This window comes from Lemur catta, chromosome 10 (assembly GCF_020740605.2).
Source record: "Lemur catta isolate mLemCat1 chromosome 10, mLemCat1.pri, whole genome shotgun sequence".
NCBI lineage: Eukaryota > Metazoa > Chordata > Mammalia > Primates > Lemuridae > Lemur > Lemur catta.
Window position 1 is genome coordinate 45,423,765 of NC_059137.1, and position 12,825 is coordinate 45,436,589.

General features: G+C 39.1%; 1 protein-coding gene across 28 annotated transcripts in view; it reads left to right on the forward strand.

Annotated features, from left to right (window-relative positions):
* Nucleotides 1-12,825, forward strand: part of ELAVL2 (ELAV like RNA binding protein 2) — a 157,270-nt gene that overhangs the window by 105,024 nt on the left and 39,421 nt on the right. The gene's annotated exons all lie outside the window — the stretch shown is intronic.

A 12,825-nucleotide genomic window follows, 5' to 3' on the forward strand; every position in this document is an offset into this window, starting at 1 on the left:
CTTTCTTCTTTACAAATAGCAAGGAAGAAGTTGTCAGCAACACAATAGGCAAACTCCTTGACACTAAAGGCTACTGCATATTGGAATGAGCTGAAAGACCTAGTATTTAGTGAAATCTTTGTTTCTTTGAGTGCTGGGTGTATTTGTAATTGAATACCTAACATTTTATATAGTATTCTACAGCATAGGAAGCTCTTTAACAAGACTGATTCTAACACATAGGTGAGGTGTGAATTTATTGGTGACTTACTTGACGAAGTTAAGGTGGAGATGGTGGAATCCTAGCAGTGAGCATTAGAGAGCACCCTTAGCCCGGTTTTTCCCACAGGTAATGTAATCCTTGAACAGATCTAGGTCTCAAGGTCATAAGGCCAGTTAGCAGGAGGCCTTAAAAAGAAAAGGCCCCCTCTTCTTTAGGGAATGCTTTGTGGTAACAAGGTGGATTCTTCTGATCCACTTGTCTTTGCCCTAATCTTGAAATGTGTTTGCAAAGTAGCCATGTGATGTGGCCCAAATAGCTGAAAAGCTCTGTGTATGGAAGTTACTTCCCACATCAGATGGTCCTTCATAATGTTTAATCTGGTGCCATAAAAACACAGCGCCTTCCCCAAGCCTCAGATATGTGAATAAGTAAATCTAGTAACTTCAGTAACAGCAGATGAAAGAGAGAGAGCATCATATGTAAAGTTTTTAAGATGAATTGAAATTGAGGTGTTTTTGAATAAGATCCTTTTTACCCTCCTCCACCCTGCCACAGACTCATGGCTACTGAAGATGATGATATGGTAATAAGTTAAAAAGATTATTTTTGTGTTTAGGCTCTTCCTGATTTCATGGGAAAGATGTATCCAGAATTAGCAGCAATGCTCAGGTGTGCTAAGTTGCTGAGCTGAGCATATGATTTAAATATTTCATTTTGAGTATACCTTTTAGTCAGTGGTAGAAGACAAGCCTCTGCTTCTCTAGTTCGGAGGGATGGAGTGTTTACTATGATGCGGATGTGGACGGTGGCACATTACTCTTGTGTCCTAATGAGTGATTGTCTAGGCACAATCTTTGAAGCGTTTGCTTCTTCATGAACGTGTCTGTGAATTTTAAATTTGGATAATTACAATAGCTAATCTTTTCAACTTTTAAACGAAGTCATTTGGGAAGAAATGCTTCTGTGTGATATGAATGTAGGAATTGTAGGAGCTGCACCATTTTGTATTTCTCTTTAGAAGCCATCTGTTAATTGGTGGGCAGCTTGCCCTGTGGTCTCAGAGTGGTTTGCTGTAACAAGCTGTCCCTTAGCAAAAACAAATTGGATATTTATTTCTGTCAGGGTACCTCTTTGACTTAATTTGTAGCCATGGTTCCCACCTGACCCATAGCGTTTACAACTTTAACCATGCACAGCTCTGCTTCCTCTGTGGATTGTGTTCCATTGGGATTCTTTCCCCTTCACTGCTTCAGGGAGAGCTTTCTTGAGGTCTTTGAAGCTGTGTCTGCAGTGTTTAAATAGGTTATACTCTGCATTTATACCCTGACGTGCCCAAACACCATTGGTCTGTTTGGGGATTTCTCCTAAGTATCAAAATCAGTGCTTTTGTGTGACTGTTCTTAAATTTAGGGGAAGGAAAAAAAATGTTCCTCATACCCCCTTTTCTTTTTCTTTCTTTCTTTTTTTTTTTTTGGAGATAGACTCTCGCACTGCACTCTAGCCAGGGTGACAAAGCATCATAGTACACAGCAACCTCAAACTTCTGGGCTTGAGTGATTCTCATGCCTCAGCCTCCTGAGTAGCTAAGACTACGGTTGTACACCACCACGCCCAGCTAATTTTTCTATTTTTTGTATAGATGGGGTCTCACTCTTACTCAGGCTGGCCTTGAACTCCTGGCCTCAAGCAGTCCTCCCACCTCGGCCTCCCCAAAATGCTAGGATTACAGGTGTGAGCCAAGGCACCAGGCCCCTCATACCCTCTTGAAAATGTAACTGCTTTTCTTCATTAAGTGTAAACTAAGCAAAATGTCCTGTACAAAGAGAAGGAAAATCACATTATTTATATCTAATCTTTGTGTCGATAGGGGACAATGGATGTCTTTTGGAAATTTATTTCCTTTGTCTTTGCTAAAAATATCACTGATTTAATTCTGCTCTTTCGTTTTGAAAATAAAATGAACTAAAGTGGACAGTTCCCAGGTGGAAGCCTTGTATCACTTTATAGCAGACACTTTATGAAAAATACAGATCCAGTGAAATCAATATGTTTTTACTTTATTGAAACTTTTCTCTAATCATGTGATGCTACCCATCCCTTCTTAATGACCCAGTCTTCTTCCCTCTCTCTCTTTTTCAACTTGGTGTCACTTATTATATGTGAAGGACTTAGGTATGTGTGTGCCTTCAGAAGGCATTTATAAACTTGATATTGCTGCACAGAATGTGGTTTGTTAACATTTGTGGTGGTTTCCACTTATGGTAGTTATTTAATTAACACTTTCTGTTCATTCATAATAGCTTAACAAAAGGATTGAGGTATACATTTTTACAGCTATATAAAGGAGGTCTCAAATCAAAAGTCTTCTTTGGGCAGTAATCTTAGGTTTGGCTTTTTGGTGCTTGGGGTTATTATACCTGTTAAATATATAGTGAGAGAATATTTGCAAGGCTGCTGGGTATTAACCTATGGCTCAAAAGGTTCCTTACCCTCTTGTTACTCTTATGAAGGTAAAAAGTCATCACGCCAAGGAGGTAGATCCTCCTGTGGTTTGAAAGGGTTACCTTAGTTTTCAATCCTGGTCCTTACTCTGGAAACCCCACTGAAGGACAGGGTACCCGACTCGAAAGTTCGCTTTTGGGGAGAAGGGGGCTTGTGTTCATTGGTCATGCTCATTCTAAGCCAAGTTGACCAGAGGCTCATGAGCAAAAGGTTTTGTGTGCCTTGGAATAGAAGATCTGGGCTGGGGTTTATTGAGATGAGAGGTTCGCCCTTTAAGATCAGGGCAGTTTGTAGGGACCTGGGAAAGAAGCTGTGGATTTTTGTCCTCTAATCTTTTTTTTTTTTTTTTTTAAAGTTCTTCTTGATCCTAGATCTGCATCTCCTCAGTGATTGTTCCAGGCCAAGGTTACTGTCCCCAGGTCTCTCTTGTATCTGTCTGTCTCCTTGCTCATTGCACCTCACTGCTGGGTGTATCCTGAAGTTTGACAGCTATAAACCTTCTCTCTTGCTCTCAGGGTGGAAAGTGGGCTTGCTTACCTCTACCAAGATCACTTTATTTCTTAGTGTGCCTTTGGCCTGACCATCTCCTTTGTACTTATCTACAAATTCACTCTTCTCCATGTGCCTGTTTCCTTAATTTCTCTGCCAGGAAGCGCCTGAATTTCATCTCCTCTGTTTTGACACACTAAAGATTTCTCTTTTTCATGTTGGTCCTGGTTAAACATGAAGCCCCAGGGAATAACCTTATGTGTTTCATGTTCCTTAGGTGCCTGCATCTCCCTTGTTTACTGTGGGGCTTGAAATTTTTGGGCATCTTAGAGGGCAGAGACTATGTGGTATTGATCCCACCTCCTTTTGTACAGCTACGAAACTATACTATGCTTATGAAAGCATTTTAATGCAATCTGCTGAGGAGAGAAGTGTCTTGTGTGGGAGACAGTTTTGGCAGTAGCAAACATGTTTGGTTTTAGCCATAAGAATTGCTTTCTGAGTTTCTAGAAAAGGAGTATGTAAATCAAGGCCCATTTTAAATGAATCTTTTTATAATGCAGATATCTCTCATCTATCTGTTTTGTAATGATGGATTTGTTTTGAGGGCTTAAGTGGTTTGTGCATCTGCAGAATGTCCTTCCTTTTCTTTCAGGTTTTTTTTTTTTTTTTTTTTATACATAGTCTCTTGGATTAAGAAAGAACTGTGAGGTTCCAGTCAATTGATTTCAGGATAAGAAATAAGAAAAAAATTGCAGGTATACTTGGATATTATAAATATTCTGGAAAGTTGTAAACTGTGGACACAACAGGATTCTGCCTCAAAGTAATCCCCAGATTTGGCCAAAGGCAATGACGTGTACACTGAAAAGACCGAGTTTGGGAAGGTCATTTCCTGGCTTTGAAACCCAATTGCCATTTACAAGCTAACTGTGTGCCTTTGAGCAAGTTAATTAGACTCTCTGAACCTCCAATTATATATGTAAAATGGGTATAGATGTATCTACATGGAACTCTATTGTGATAATTAAATATAATGTATGTAATGTAAGGATCGTTGAGTTGCTTGATAGTTTAGTTAGGCAGTGGTACTGTTTGTTTCTAAGCAGGGAGATATAAGCATTTATGGGGCAGTGGGAAAGGACGATACCCCACAAACTTACTGATCTTTTCAAACTGAAAGGTTTGGACTGGTGAACCTGTAACTTTTGGGTGAGAGAGATTTTTTTTTAAAAGTGTTCAATAAGAAGGTTTATCTCTGACAATTTTTTTATGATATGGAATTCATGGGATTTGTGTGGTCTAATATTTTCCATGGAGAGCTCTCCATAGTGGTTTGCAAGACTCTGACATAATTTCAAAAAGGGCACTGAGCTAATTATAGTGCTTATGGCCTTTAATTTTTTTTCTTGCAATATCCAGATAAAAATAATGTTTTAGAGAAAAATACATTAAGAAACTGTGCTGCTTCTTGATGGACTGCTCACTGGTTTCTTTGTGTGTGCATGCTCGTGTGTGCGCGTATGCAAGAGTGTGTGCGAAGATTGACACCAGCTGGTAGCACAAGCAACAGCAGATGCCCTTTTTACTACCGCAGTTGTTAACTGGTTTCCCTCTTTACCGCAATACTATTTTGAGGAGTATAATTCCTTTGCCCTCATCCTGAATGATATTTACTTGGACAACTTTGTTGCCTTTTAAGTAAGCACAGGATAAAGCAGATAACATAAGTCATGAGACCCTGTGGGGGAAGAGAAGTATCTGTATGAAGTTACTTAAAATTAACAAAGAAATGAGACCACTGCAGCAGTGAAAGCAGATTGTATGTTAGCTCAGAGTTGTTGATGTACTAAATTTTTTTGAACTGGTAGGTCTGACTTTCTGGCTACCTGACGTTTTTTGGCATTTGCTTTCATCCTGGTGGCAGCTCCAGTGTTTGAAGGTAGAACTGCTGAACTTTCTTTTAGATACTAGGTATATTAGTAAGTAATGAAAACCGGCTTTTGTTTTCATTGTGGTGCTACACTCTCTCTCTTTCTATCGAGTTAGAGAACCTCTTCCAAGCTATACGTCTTGTCCTAAGATGTATATACTAGAGGAATTAGTTTGTTTTTACACTTAAGGTAAAGCTAATTTTTCCTTGTCTTCCTGGTCTTGGATGCAAGGCATCTTAGTACCTGGTGTAGTATTTAATGAGAATTTAGAGGATTTAATATGCTGTTTCTGTTCTCAGTAGCCTAAGAGTGAATTGTGTGGGAGTTCTTAATGTTGTCTGAAAATGTGATGTATTTAAGAACCCACAGTTTTGCCAACTTAAGCAGGGTCATGCTGCATTGCCAGCAGACTCATAATTACTGGGACTGGAACTATAGGAAAATAGAGCTCTACCAGTTGCATAATCAGGGAACAGATATGGCCATTAAAATTAATTTGAAAATGCCCTGGTGTGGAGGACATTCAGTACTCCCTCTAGAATTAGGCTGCTTAGGTAATATTTACCAAATGATCACTATTTACAACTTTGATTTCAGGAGAAAAGTTACAATTTAAAGTCTTCTATATTATCTCCATGTATTTGTGAAGTCCTGAAAATCATTTAGAAGCATTGGGGCCTTTTAGTCTCAGGCCAGCTTTATTAGCATTTGGGTGGAAGATGAGTCTTTGAGTGAGCCATCTGTTTTCTGTATTATGTGAGTGTCTAGGTTGAATTCTCTATCTTTGTGATAATCCCTGGTAATGTCCTTTGGGAAGCTGGTAAAAATGCTCCAAGCTTTCAGGGAGGCTGCCTTGGGCTGTAGCAGTACGATATCACCAGTCTTCCACCTCACAATTTGATCTTACTCATTGGAGGGCAGCAAGGAGGACCTGTTTAATTTGACCCGAGTTGGTTGACTGTTTAAATGAAAGGACCTACAGCATCTGGCATGCTGCATTTGAGGAGACTCACGCTAAGTCAGGAATTAAAATTTGGAGGAAAATGTGACTAGAGAGAATTTCATCCCTCTAAGATTCTCTCCAGCCTTCTCCCTGCTGTGCAGTACCGGAATGGGTTTGCTATATATCAGATCTGAGATATTAAGAAAGCTCCTTTGTAAAGTCTGGTGCGTGTTGCTTTGGTGCCAGAGTTGCAGTGCACAGCCTGTCTGAACAGACACACATAAGGAGTGCCCAAGAACAGAAAGTCCATCTGAAGAAATACAACACATTTACAACTTACTGTGTGTTTGGGGGAGGAGGAGAGAATACTGTTACAATGAGGGAAATGGGGTCTTTAAAAACAAAAACCTTTGTTCCCTTATAATAAAAACTTGTTTTCCTAAATCAAATTATTTGCACTTTTTTTTGATTGTTAAGGTATGCAGTTTTACACAGGAGTTGTGCTTGAAGACAGCATATCTTTTCTATTTTTTAAAAAATATTGCATTGTTAAGTCTCAGGTTCCAAGAGTCTTGCTTAAGAGAGAGGACCATAGTGACCTGTTTCTGCTAACTGTGGGATTTAAAAAAGATTCATGCTGCTTTTATTCTCTTATTTCATAAAACATTACTACTGCTCTAAATGAAATAATAGATACACGTCAATCAGTGTAGTCACCTTTTATTGTTGATTCAACTACCAGGTTTTTACAGAATTCACTCTGCATTTTATTTGACTTGCACATGAATAGTCTCGGCAGACTTAATTATATTAGTGAAAAAGTACTTTCAACAAAATTATATGCTGACATCCCATAATTCATACTTACAGATTTGTGAAACAGATTTATGTAAATCTATCAAATTACTCTAGATGACATTTTTTAAAATTGAGATTTCATTTTAATGGTATTTGTGGAAATTTTTCATATGAAAATTTTTACATGAACTATCTAAAAAAATATAACTCATGTGACTCCCTTATGAAGACTGAATATGGTAACATTTGAGCATCTTGTCTCTACATGTTCAGTAATCCATCTGGTACAATGTAAGAATATGAGGGAGCATGTTTCTAAGGGCAGCTCTCTCCTAAACCATAATAAGCTCCTGGAAGGCAGACGCTGCAGTTTCTTCATTTGTTTATTGCTCATTCATCCATTTATTCACTGAACATTTAGTTAATAATCCGTGCTAGTCTTTGTCAGGAACCAGGTTTGACTTGCCCTTGCTTAGAAATCTGGTTGGTGGGAACATCCAAATGGAGTCGATCACATGTGTAGTAAGATAAAGGTATAATATAAGAGGCTGTGGGAGGACTAGGGAGGAGCACTGAACAGTGTGCATTGGTGATGGGGCAAGTTGCGACAGGAAATGGTCCCAGAGAAAGTCTACAAGGATGAGTGGGAGTTGGCTAGTTGGAGAGGTGTGATTCAGGCACAGGGAACTGGATGTACGTTTTTGGGTGTGCATGTAGGCGTAGTAGAAGCTGAGCTAAAGTGGAAGTAAGCAAGACGCCCATGATAACCTTGAAACCCAGAGCATGGTCATATTTGTCTTTAGGAGATCACCTGGACAGCATGATAGGGGATGGTGGCTGGTTTTGGAGTTCACAGGTGTCTAAGGAAGGGCTGTCTGAGGAGGACAGTGTAGCAATTCTAAGAGTCAAAGTAAGAGAGAACTGAATGCGGAAGCAGAGGGGCAGATTTAGCTGATAGAACTGGCAGAATGTGATGCCTGTGTGGTAGAACTTGAGCTGGAATAAGTCTACATGTGCATCTTCACTGTTGGAATCTGGTCTCCTTCCTTCAAGCCTTGAATCAAATGTTAGCTTTAGGACGAGGCCAGCTCTGACTGCTCTGTTTAAACAGCAGCCTTGCCCTCTACTCCCCACTCTCATCTCTTGCTTTTTTCCCTTCTTGGCTCTGTTTTCTTCTAATATGCTGTAGAATTTGTTTGTCCCCTCTTGTCAGAATGTAAGCTTTATGAGGAAGAACTTTTTCTCTCTTGTATCCTCAGGGCGTAGCAAAAAGTAGCATTTCCATAATCGAGGAATGCTTAATGTACTTGAGAACTATGTAGGCTGACTCTTGTTTGTTTTTTAATACAAAATTTTATTTTCCCAACTTTATGTTGAGAAGGGTCTCATTTAATATTGGTTGGATAAAATTAGATTAATGTACCAAGTTGATAATCAAGAATTGTGGCAGTCTGTTGCTTTTACCTTTAAACCTGAGGGGGTGATTTGGTTTTCTGAACATCGGTAGTAATTGGGAATAGAAAAGACTAAATAAAATGACCTTTGAATGAAACAGGTCCAGAAGATTGTGTACTTTTAATTAAAATATGCAATTAAAATTTTAATTAAAGTAGGCTATTAAAAGCAATGTAGGTGGCAAGGGAATGGCTGATGCTTTGAATTACGCACAGTTTGGGATAAATTGGCATTTACTGTGTTTCCCACAGAAGCACTTTGCCACTAAACGGGTTCTCTTCCGATTTCCTCTCCCCACTCTGACCCCCGAGCAGCTCTCGATGGTCCTTGGTCCCATTCAGAGGCCTGTGGAGTGTGTCAGCTCTGTGCTGTATAGCTCACTTGACCGTGGTTCTGAGCAGCCTGTTTATAACTGTTCTCCTTGTGTCAGGAGCATAAGTGATTTTTGTGTATCTTGTGAAGAAAGGATCCTTTTCTGTGGCATATATGTTAGATTTAAAAAGGAGGGTGCAAAACAAAAGGCATTCACACACATCGGTGTAGTACAGAATATGTGTGCTGAAGTGCGGCATTGACCTGGAGTTTTCAGTCCCTGTGGGAAGGTCATAGGTTGTATGACTGTTCAGATAGCTGCTTCTGTAGTGAAGATCTAGAAGCCCTGCCTTGGCTGTGAGGACCAAGACTTGGATTAGTGGTTCCAAAATCCTTAAGAGTTTGTGACCACAGGTAGCCTGTGAGGATAGCTGGAGACAAGTGATGTTGACCCTGTTCTTTTTTTTTTTTTTTTTTTTGAGACAGAGTCTCACTCTCTTGCCTGGGATAAAATGCTGTGGTGTCAGCCTAGCTCACAGCAACCTCAAACTCCTGGGCTCAAGTGATCCTCCTGCCTCAGCCTCCTGAGTAGCTGGGACTACAGGCATGTGCCACCATGCCTGGCTAATTTTTTTCTATTTTTAGTTGTTTGGCTAATTTCTTTCTATTTTTAGTAGAGATGGGGTCTTGCTCTTGCTCAGACTGGTCTGGAACTCCTGAGCTCAAGCAATCCTCCCGTCTTGGCCTCCCAGAGTGCTAGGATTACAGGCGTGAGCCACCATGGCCGGCTGACCCTGTTCTTGATATTCAGTTACTAGGGGGAATTTTTTGGCTCTTAAAGATAGAATTTGTTTATCTTAAAGGCAAGATAGAATTTGTTTATCTTAAAGGCTTTTTTTTTTTTTTAAGAGCCTTAGCTTTGTCATTTTCGTCAGAATTTTCTTTTAATCGCGTTGGTTTCCATAATGGTTATACTTGGAATTTAAATGTAGAGCTTTATAAAATTTTTTAAGAAATGATTCTTGGTTTTGGGATTATCAATATGCGCATTCTAAATTCAGAGTGACTTGAAAAATAGATTTGGATGATATGGATAAATGATGCTTGGTTTCCAAGTCTTCCCTGGTGGCTCATGACTGTTATTAACTGATGAATACAAGAGGGGGAAAAGTGGATCTAGGCTAGGTATTTTTTCTTACTGTTTGACTTGCAACTGCTTTTATTTTTTTTAAAATCTGCACTCACTTATAATAACCAGAAATATGCACTATATAAATAAGGTGCAATTTATGTTGTCATAGGAATAACAGCATAGAAATTCATGTAGAGTAAAATTGATATTTCCACAAAAAGTACAGAAATTTGAGATAGTGGCAACCAAGAAGCAATTTTTTTTGTGGTAAAACTTGGTCTGAAAATGCCTAGTTACATTCTACTTCAGGCATATTGACAGTGGTCTGGGTTCAGGTATAAACTAGTTGTGAATTGAGTAGAGAGGACCACAGCATTTGAGAGTCCACTACTTCTTACCTGCCTTTTTGATTTGTAGAAGCTGATTGACCTTGCCAAGCTTCAGTTATCATTTCTACCTTGTAGGAGAAGAATCTGAATACCAAACATGATCAATATGAAGCTACAGTTAAACAGTAAAATACCATGTAGATGAAAGGTGAGAATGAGGAGTCTTGCCTATCTTGGTATCATCTGTGATGCCTTTATTAACATATATCTTAAGCATACATTAAATATTTGCTGACTTAATTAACTCACTTTACAATGAAAATCTGTGATGTTCCTAACTCCCTTGTGTTACAATGCCAACATTTTTAATACATCTATTAATATAATGGCTGGTTTAGGAATTCAGCCTTTTAGTAGCAGATACTCCATTTCATATATTTTACTGAGGGTAATAATACAATTTTGCTTACCTCAAACACATTCTAGTTGATCGGTGACACTCTTCCTAATAATGCCATTAGGCAGATTGGAAATGTTTTGCAAGGAGGAGAGGTCATTTGGGGACACATACTGTCTGATTGTATAATCAATTTATAGGTGGTAGAAATTTGACTCATTATCATAGTGAGCCATGATTCCTTGAGGGAGTCAGGTCAAAGACCCATTCAACAGATGAGCCCTGTGATGGTGATGTTGATAATACCTTTGATTAAATAAATAACATCATTAAACTTTTCATTCATTCATTTAGCAAACCTTTGAGTGTCTACGACATGCTAGGAATATGGTTCAGAGGCCAGCATGGGAGACAGCCAAGCAGGAACTAAAACAGGGCAGGCTTTTCACTGTACCCAGTGATCAACCTGAGCAAGCACTGCTGTGCCCGAGTCTGACTCAGGTGGCCAATAAACCATTTGTTTGAAGTGATGGATAACTTGAAGATTTTAGAAAAAAGACATCTCTATATCCTAACAATGCAACTGTAAAAAGGCCTTCTTCCCTGCAGAGTCAGTTCACATGCCCCAGACCCATCAGCACTTGGCCCTTCAGGGCTCCCAGAAGCCCTGTTGTAGTCCAGGATTGCCGCCACTGAAACAGTGATTTCTTAACCTAGTGGTTGTATGTTAAGAGTCACCAGGATTTTAAAAAGCTGGTACCAGTGCTTCATAACAGACCAGTAATATCAGAAGTTGAGGTGGGAGGATCGCTTGAGCCTAGGAGTTTCAACTCCAGCAGTCTAACATAGGGAGACCTGTCTCTAAAAAAAAAAAAAAGAAAGAAAAAGACTCTTTGGGAGTGGGATTTTTCTTCTTTTAAAGTTTTCTGGATGATTCCAGTGTGCAGCTAAGGTTGTGAATGCGCTGTGGTTAGAAGCTGCTAAAATGCAGGTGGGAGGATAGTGCCAGTAGAAAGGAGAATTGGACTCTATGCTGATACAATTGATTTATTTTGTCATACGTCAGCAGTGTGACAAAACTACACAATACGATGTTCGGTTTGTCCTTTTCTTTTTCCATTATATTTGCAGCATCTTCCTGATTTAACTTTAAATGAATACACATAATAACATGTAGTAGACATGCTGTTTTTCCTCATATTATCTTTTGACTAGGACGGTCCACTTTCTTTATTAATGAGCATTATCATCATTGTCTTGGCCACTTAGTTGGGTAGGAATTGTTATCCTCATTTTAGAGATGAAGAGGCTGCTGTTTGGAGGTTTAGAAGCTTCTTCAAAGTCACACAGCTGGTAAATGTCAGAGCAGGTTTGAAATTCATGTTTCTGTCTCCAAAGCCCATATTCTTTCCATCAGAAGCTGTTTCCTTGAGCAGATTTTATGTTCGGCCAATTTGAATCCTGCTCAATGACAATAGAACTGCGACATACTTTGGTAAGAGGGCACAATGCATTCAGCAGACAGAGGATAAATGTTTGCTGAATTAATGAAGCTGGATGCTTGAAGATACAGTAGTTTCACATGTGACTTTTTTTTTTTTTTTAATAAAACTGAGCAAAGTAAGACCTGTGAATTTTAGTGTGAGGGAACCAAAATGAGCTCAATTAGTTTTTAGTTCTCCCCTCCTTATTCTTTTTAAAAAACAGGAAAAAATAAGTTTTGGTAAGAGGGTATCTGTTAACAGTGATTATCCCAAATTCCCATAATAAAATTATGGGTTTTCCTATTGGGTACTGTCTTTAGCCTTTTCTCTTCATTTGTGTGCTAAGAAGGAACCACATTAAGAAAACCAGAGCAGCTGTCCTGAATACCCATATTCATAGCCACTAGGAACTGAGGTACCCCTTCTAGAACAAATCCCTCACTTGCCTCTGAAATTGATGCAACAATGGTATTTAATAAAAGCATTTGGATCTTTGTTGGGCATCTTCCAGGAAATTGTCAGTTTGTTTTGACTTTTAGTAGACTAAATTTTCTTAAGCCCATTTTGGTCACCTTTATGTTTCTCACCTTTTCAAACGGAGAAACTTTTCCTTAGTTGAAAAACTGAAACGTTTGGGATTGACTTCACTTGCGTGTGCATTCCACGGATTGCAAGTGCTTGATACCTCCATTTTCTGAGAGTTGCGTCACTGAGCCATGGGTGAGAGGGCTCTGATGATGGGGAGAAGGCAGCAGCGGCTACAAAGACTTACTTTGAAGCAACTCTTACTCCAAACAATTTTATTATTTTGTGATTTCTGTTCATGCTCTTTTTCTTCCTTTCCCACA